Below are 8,715 nucleotides of genomic sequence, written 5' to 3'. Positions count from 1 at the left end.
TACTTTCTCATCATGTTTTTCCCTTGTATACACACAGTTATCAGTTGAGTTTTGTGTAAAACCATTCTCAATCAAACATACATGTAACATAGCATTCCAATTTCTGCCAGATTGTTTAAGACCGTAAAGAGATTTTTCTAACTTACATACTAGCTTTTTTCCCTTTTTAGATTTTTGCTCATAGCCCTCTGGCTGTTCCATGTAAATTTCGTGATCAATTGGTGCATGCAGATAAGCAGTCTCAACGTCCATCTGGTGCAGAATTAGATTCTCTTGCGCTGCCTTTTGCATAATCACTCTCACATGTCATATCAGGTGTGGGTGAGAATGTTTCATCATAGTCAGTCCCTTGTTTCTGACTATATCCTTTTGCAACGAATCTTGCTTTGTATTTCTCAGATCCATCAGTGTCTCTTTTCAGTGTGTAAACCCATCTACCGCCGATTAGTTGTTTTCCTGGTGGCAACTGTGTGAGTGTGAAGGTCTTGTTTTCTTCCATCGATTGCATTTCTTTATCCATGGCATTTTTCCATTGCCCTGATTTTGTTGATGCTGTGGCGTCCTGGTAGATTTGTGGTATGTCACACACTGCCCTGTAACAAAAATATATGCATGTTTGCAGTTTGTCCTCAATATTCTCTGTCTCAAAATCATGTAAGGGAGCTGGTTTCCTCCTAACTCTTGGTGGGTTCCTTTTGATTACAGTCTCGGTATCTTTACCTGGCTCTGTAGGTTCAATCTGTTCAGATAAACTAATGGAAACATCATTTTGAATGCCTTGACTTGATACATTTTTCACATTTTCATCAATGTTTTCCTCACTGTTAACGGTTTTCGGAACTATATCATCATATTCTGTGTATGACTCCGCTGTTTGGGTTTCTCTTTCTTTGGTTGTCTTATTTGTGAACTTCACCAGTCTATGCTTTTGGACTTTCTCGGTGTTAGGATAGTACACTAGGTAGGCCGGACTGTTTTTGTCATAGCCAATGAAAATGCCCTGCTCACATCTAGAGGCTAGTTTTCCTTTCTCTTGTTGGTAAGCAAAACATGTTGCTCCAAATTTTTGCATTTTGGAAACATCTGGCTTTCTCCCTGTGAATAACTCATATGCCGTTTTCTTTGTACGCCTGCTGTAGCACCTGTTTCTCACATAAGCCACCGTTTGCATAGCGTAGTTCCATAACTCGTCAGGTAACTTGCTTTCGATCAGTAAGCATCTGCTCATTTCGTAGAGTTTTCTCCAGCCTCTCTCTGCTGTACCGTTCTGGTGAGGCGAATAAGGCGCAGAGGTTTCATGTCTAATCTTGTTCTTTGTCAATACTGTCTGAAAGTTTTGACTTGTAAATTCAGTGCCGTTAGCCGAACGGATACACTTGACTTCTCCGTAATGTGCTATGTCGGCCAACAACTTTTCTGTGGCTTGTACTGTGTCAGCTTTAGACTTAAGAAAATACATGTACATAGTACCAGAATAGTCATCTGTGAAGGACTGTGCATATCTGTGTCCTTCTTTGCTTTGTGTCGGCATGGGACCAGCCAGATCAGTATGAATCAGTTCCAAGGGTTTCTTTGCCTTTCTGTCTGGCTCCCTGTTTCTTGTCTGAGTGAATTTCCCTCTTGTACATACTTCACAAAATTGATTTTGTTTGACTGTGCTTCCTTTTATCTCCATACCTCTCACTGCACCTTGTAATTTTTGCACATCTTCAGTTACAATGGCTCAAAATCTCATGCCAGGTTTGTAAATCATGACTCACTTTGCACTTGTCAACACTCTCTTCAATAGTTGGCAAATAATACAAATTTCCACTTTCGTGGATGTCAAACCTGCTTCCGTCTTTTGTAACCATGCGACTGTTATCTCTTTTGAAAGTGATTGTTGCTCCTCCTTTGGTTGCTCTCTATACTGAGAAAATGTCGCACGGGTACGAAGGCATGTACAATGCGTCTCGCAGTTGTGCTCTGTGATGTCGTCCAGTGTCATCTAGGAAGTAAATGTCTGCTGTTCCTCTTTGTTGTGCCATTCCGCTACACGTTGTCCCGTCGGCTAATTCCACTGAATCCACTGAATCCACTGAGTCTCAGGTCGAAAAGAGCTGTCAAAGTTTTTAAACTTGTGTATGTCGTTCACTATGTGTGATGTTGCTCCAGCATCTACCATGATGCCTTTCTTCTTTACGTTGTCCGATGGTCTCCCGAACTCTGAATGTTCAGCTTTGAATAGATGATCTTGGTCAAAGTCTTGTTCATCCGTAACTTTTCTAGCGCCATCTCTGTCTCCCTTTTTCTTGCACAGGAACTCTGCATGTGTACTATTTTTGCAATGATTACATCATACTCTTTTGTAGCATTTTCTTGCTTTGTGTCCTTTTACTCCACATTTGTAACATGTTACACTGGTATCTTCATTTTTTCTGTCTTTACGGTACGACTTGGAAAAGACTCGTCCCTGTCTTGTCTGTGCTTTCATCACATTATCTGTAGATTCTGTTGTTTTCATTTTCTCTGCTTCCTCGTAAATCTGTAGCCTTCTTTTAAAGTCCGTGAAAGAGATGTTGTCCTCATTTTGCATTATGTGAACAGCTAGCGGCTTGAAAGTATCTGGTAATCCGCGGAGAATCATAGCTATGGTCAGGCCGTCACTCATGGTTTCTCCTGCATCTCTCAGTGCCGTAATGATGTATTCTGCCTTTATTAGGTAGTCGGTAACACTCTTGTTGTCCGCCATACGTAGCTGGGTTAGCGATGTGTACATGTTTATTATCCTTGGCTTACTTTTTCCCGAGTAATGTTCTTTCAGAATTCTCAGAGCTTTTCTTCCATCATCAGCAGCTTCATGTCTTACTAGTGATAGGCTTTTATCATCTATCAATCTTATTAATTCGGCATAGCAATCAGCATTTTTCCGTCCGTCTTTGGCTAGCGCTTCTGCTTTAGCATCAGTGAGGTCATGCAAAATAGTCTCTTTTAGCTTTAAAGTATGCAAGTAGCCTAGGAATCTTGTTTCCCAAAGATCATATCTCTCTTCTGATCCGTCAAACAAAAGTTGTGGTGTCTGTATTCCTGTCATTCTGCTCGCCATTTTGTAAAGCCGCTGACTTTTGTGCTAATATGCTTCTTTTTCTAAGCTAAACCGCGTAATACTTAGACTATTACGCTAAACCGCGTAATAGTAAGACTTACTCAAGACGTTCGCTTGTTTCCTTCCTGGGCCCATAACCTGTTGGACTTTGAGTGCGCAGTTCACCATCACTCACGTATTCAGAAACAAATGGGTCGTTACTCTTTTATCCACTTTTATTCAAGCTTGTCTCATAATGGCAGCATCTGCTTAGTTGAACACAGACGCAGCAACAACGGTCACGTAACAACGTGATGACGTCACATTGAAATCGTAATACCTCTTAAATGAAAGGAATAGGTAATTCGGCTGATGCCGTAATACAATGAATAAGAGTGCAATACTTTAACACGTCCCCCTCAGTCTCCCTACGAAAGGCGACAAAAACCAGTAAATCTGAGGAATAATCCGGGTTTCCGCTATAGCCTCTTAATTATTTTGCGGGTCTTAATTATTTATTAATCGGGTCGGGGCTGACGCTCAATAATAATCTACCGGTCACCATTACTTTGTTCCCACGTTCTCAATACACGCTGTTCTGTTGTCAATAAACACACACGATGGTGCTGCCACCGACGTTTACGTTCTCTGTACTCTCTGTAGCTGTGTCCCAATTCGGGGGCTGCAAAGGCTGCATTTTAAGACCGATTGTGTCACAGCAGCACGAGTCACGACTGAAGGCTGGTAAGGCTGTCCCGATTCAAAGGTTGCTTCAAAAGCAGCCCCAAAATGCGACCTTATATCCGCAGGGTTTTAAGGATAGAACGAATGTATCCTGCACAGCTTTTGCTATCCCGAGATTCATTGCGTGCCTGTAATGGCTTGAAATTTTTTAATAATCATTCGTATGTAATTCACAAAAATGGTCCATTTCAGTGTTTTAATATTATATATATGTTGTTCATTAACATTATTGGTGCATTATTGTGTTTTAAAATTCTAAGGTTGGTTAATTTAATATACTGTTGGGCTGTTTTAATCTACATAAACGTGTCATATTCTCTAAAATAAAATATAATTTTTCTGGCTCCGTATTTGTTTAAAAAAGTCAGAAACGTCACTGCTGTGTCCTGCTGCTGTCGCCACGCAACATGAGCAGCAGGTGACGCAATTAGGAAATCCTTCGCGAGGCTGGACCGTCTCATTTCAGTTCGGTTCTTGGACTTTTGAGGCTGTGTGCTTTGAAGACAAAGTCCTCATTTTTAAGTCTGCGACCTTAGAAGGTTGCTGCCCCCAAATTTAGACACAGTTTGTGAGTGCTGCTGCTAGCCTGCTACGACACCTGATCCCGCCCCCGGGGTCCTATGACTAGCTATTAGCTGCCTCAATTAGCTGCCTCAACTCTCACTAAATCCTTGGTGTTTCGAGTCTGACGTCATCACCCAAACGTGTTTTTTCGTCAATTTTAACAATCATAGGTAGTTTAGATGGTTAGAGTAAGGTTAGGGTTAGGGTAAAGGTTTCGTAAGACTTGAAACACCAAAGATTTAGTCAAAACCAACAAGCCACGCCCACGGATCTGACTCGAAACACCAAGGATTTAGTGCCTATAGTAACGGTAACCATAGTGATCAAATGCCATCGTCTATGACTTAGCTGGTGATTTTGATGAGTTGGTGAACTGAAATAAATGGACTGCATAACTGCCACACAAGGTAATGAAGAGACAAAAAACAATCACCTAGTTTTTTTCAAAAATCAAACAATTTAAGTATCCTATGCCTGTTGACTTTTCCCAGATGTGGCAGATCAGTTTTGTTATTTATTTGTATAGCTAGTCTTGCACTTAGCAAACACAGCAAAACGTGGAGAGCATGACTATTAGGTGAGTGGACAGAGGCAAATAGCGAATTAACACAGTTATTTTTAGTGCAAACTATTAGCCCAAATGACGCAAAGTAACTTATTGAGCACTAGTTAAAGCCCAAATTATGTAAAATAACTAACTGAGATGAAATCATTTGCTAACAGCTTGACCCCCCCAGTTAAAAAATCCCATCTGCGCCCCTGGCTGAACCTCCTCGTTGTAGGCTGTTTCGTTGTTTTCTGTAATCAGACATATTCCACATTTTGGGCGAATTCTAATGGTAAATGTTCAGCTCCACAGAGACAGATCTGTTAGCAGAGTAAACATGAAAGCTGTAAAAAGTTGAGGAAAGCTGAAATGTAAGGCCTACTGTAACGGTTTCAGCACCACCGGCCACGCCCCCCATGTCGTCACCGCCAGCTCGCTTCACCCGTTCCCTCTCCCCGGAGTTCTGAACTCAGGTTCCCAGCATGCACCGCACATCCACCATTTTTGATTAGTCCACACCTGCATCACATCATCAGGATTCTATTTAAGTTTGCACCTTTTTGTTCTTCCCTGTTCAGTCTTGTTGTCTTCACTGCAATTCTTTACCCCGATAAGTATACTTACCTGTTTTTGAATACTTACCTGTTTTTGGATATTCCTGTTTTTGGATACTTGCCTGTTTTTGGATATTCCTGTTTTTGAATACTTACCTGTTTTTGGATACTTGCCTGTTTTTGGATATACCTGTTTTTGAATACTTGCCTGTGTTTGGATATTCCTGTTTTTGAATACTTGCCTGTTTTTGGATATTCCTGTTTTTGAATACTTACCTGTTTTTGGATATTCCTGTTTTTGAAATAAACTCCTTTTTCTTATCTACCTCCGTGGTGTGCTCTACGTCTACCAGAACCCTGACACCTACACAGATTTCGCTTTGAGGTCATGAGAATATTCTGGAATTTGTGGTAGATTCAGTATTTTAACCTCATTAAACAGAAACACTGTTGGAAACATTTGGGTTGTACACAAGTGAACAAAATATATAACACTGTGCAAGTTGTTTTTGCATTTTTTAATGAAAAGATTGGTCACACTTTATTTTAAGGTCCAGTTCTCGCTATTAACAAACCATTAACTATGACTTTTGTCTCAATAAACTCATTATTTGTTGCCTATTATGTAATAGTAAGCATTAGGGATGTAGAATAAAGTGTTACCAAAAAATCTAACATTGTGCCGTTAGGTTAAAGTCACCATGAAATCAATCAGGAAAATTGTGTTGTACACCGTGTTGCAGTGATTATTATAAATGATTTATCCGTGCACAGCATTATTTTTTTTATTCATATGCACTTGTAATCTTTAACATCTAAACATTAAGCTCCCTTTCCCCTCTCAACAACAACTTTTCACCACATGACCTAAGCAACAAAAAAGAGGTAGGATTATACTCACTGTCCAATGGCCAGGCATTTTAGCTCTCCCCTCCAGGCCCAATTTACAACAAACCAATCAAGAAGGTATGGTTTAATTAATTCCCTTCCTTTTTTTTTTTTCTCATTACAGAAGCCGTTTCATTCGGATATATATCACTATACTGAAAAGAAGTCAATCGCAACTTTCCGTTTCATGGTGACTTTAAGCTTCATTGTTTTTTTTCTCTTAAAATACGTTTTTCACATCATACAAATTCATATAAATTAGCCAACTCATAAAATGGTTGTTAGTTCCTGTTAGATCAGGCCGTACATTAATGTTGTTCTTCTGAAACCTTGTATCGTCGTTTTTCGTGGTTTTTATTTTTTTGACATGAATCCTTTGTTTGTCACAAGGTTCTGCAAATATTTAACCAATAAAAAGGATTAAAAAGTGCTTTCTGCTTTGACAACATAGTATTTAATTATTTAAAATCTACAGTGTTTTTTTCAATTTCCTGAAAAACAGCCAATTTGGACATACAAGCTTTCAGAAGGACCAGGTTATTATATTCCAGGTGACAATGGGAAAATGTAAGCTTTAGCGCAAGTTCTTCCAGGAAGACTCAATGCTACTTCACTCATTACGTATAGACCTAGCCAATCATCATCTAACACCTGGATTATATAAAATGACTACCTACTCTGTGCTTAAGTACTGTACATTTATGTAAAACAAGTATTATACAGTAAATACACTGATTAATAAACTTTACAAAACTGAACTAAATTCAGTACATGTCTGCTTTCCTCTGTCTGCTTTTTGGCTAGTTTCTGTACTGTCCTGCTTAATGGCTAAATAACCTGCAATTGCTGACTTTTTCTGATGCAAATGAATTTTTAAACAATGTGTGGTGACTTTGAAAGATACAGTAGATGACATGTGTTTCATGTTTCTGTTGTACTCAACTGAGTTTCTGTTCTGTTCTTGTCAATTGAGAATTGAATGCAACGAGTTATGTAAGAAGGGTTTTATGAAGGTTATTGTCACATTTTATGATTCAGACATATAATTGTTCTCTTAATTGTTCTTTGTGTGTCGAATCAAATGGATGGACGTAAAGACAGGAGACAGAACAAAGAACACATATCTCATGAACTCTTTTAAACTGTCATGTATCAGAATCATTTGGCTGATAGACGTCATGCGGAATCGTTTTAATAGATCTGACCAGAGCTATTATGAAGTTTGAGATGACGTGTTAGCGTGTGACTTGAAAAGAGACTCATTATTGTCCTCATGATGCATTGTTTCCTAATTTGTCTTACCTCTCTTACGCCCAAAGGTTTCACACATATGTTAGCATATGAGTACAGAGTGTGAAATGTCTCCTATTGTATTCCACAAAAAGAAGCAACAGCGAAGGGGTTAGCCAAAACATGCGTAAATAATGACAGAGTAGCAGTTTCTAAAGCAACATATAAAAATATCCCATACTCTGTAATGGAAAAACAGCATTTGCTTGTACACTGGCAGGTTTAATGAGAATCCAAAGGTAATACCAACCATGAATCTGAAATAAATGAGGATTTACATTTACATTAATGCATTTGGCAGACGCTTTTATCCAAAGCGACTTACATTGCATTATACTATACATTGCATCATACTATTCATTTGTTTCTAAATATGTGCAATGTCAGGGATTACTTAGGAGTCAAGTGCAGGGTACAAATACATGTTTATTTACCCCAAACAACCCGCCGGAGCAGGGATCATCAGAAACTTAGCCGCCGGAGCGGAAAACTAGAGTTCTGTCCAGGGGAGAATGAGGGGGGGAGATGGCTCGAGCGCTCTGCCGGTGGTGGAAGATGGTCCAGGGGGAGAGCAAGCAGAGTCTGTTGGCCCGTGAGAGGCCAGAACCCCGAGGTGATAAACAGGGAACAATCCACAGTCTTAAGAGTCCATGACCAGCCTGTACTGAGAGCCGGCAAACAGCACGGACGATCGGCAGATCGAAAACACAGTCTGTGGGGCAGATAGTTCACAAAACCCCGAAATCCACACGGCGAAACTCCCGAGCAAAAGGGTGATCCAAAAGGCAGAGAGCCACATGAAACAGGGGTAAATCCACAAGGCAGAGAAGTCACTCGAAACGGGAATAAATCCACACGGCAGATGAAGTCACTCGAAACTGGAATAAATCCACAAGGCAGGTGAAACCACTCAAACTACCAGGAATTCGCCTGGCGAATTCCTTCCACCCGCAACTGAAAGCAGACTCGGTAATGTGCGTTGCCAGCGGTAGATTGATTGAAGCCGGCAGCCGGGGAGGCGGTCGCTGGGTAGACAATGGTAAAAGAGAGGCAGACACCTGGGA

This window comes from Triplophysa rosa, linkage group LG11 (genome assembly GCF_024868665.1).
Source record: "Triplophysa rosa linkage group LG11, Trosa_1v2, whole genome shotgun sequence".
NCBI lineage: Eukaryota > Metazoa > Chordata > Actinopteri > Cypriniformes > Nemacheilidae > Triplophysa > Triplophysa rosa.
The sequence above is the reverse complement of the archived record's forward strand: the minus strand, read 5'-3'. Positions refer to the sequence as shown.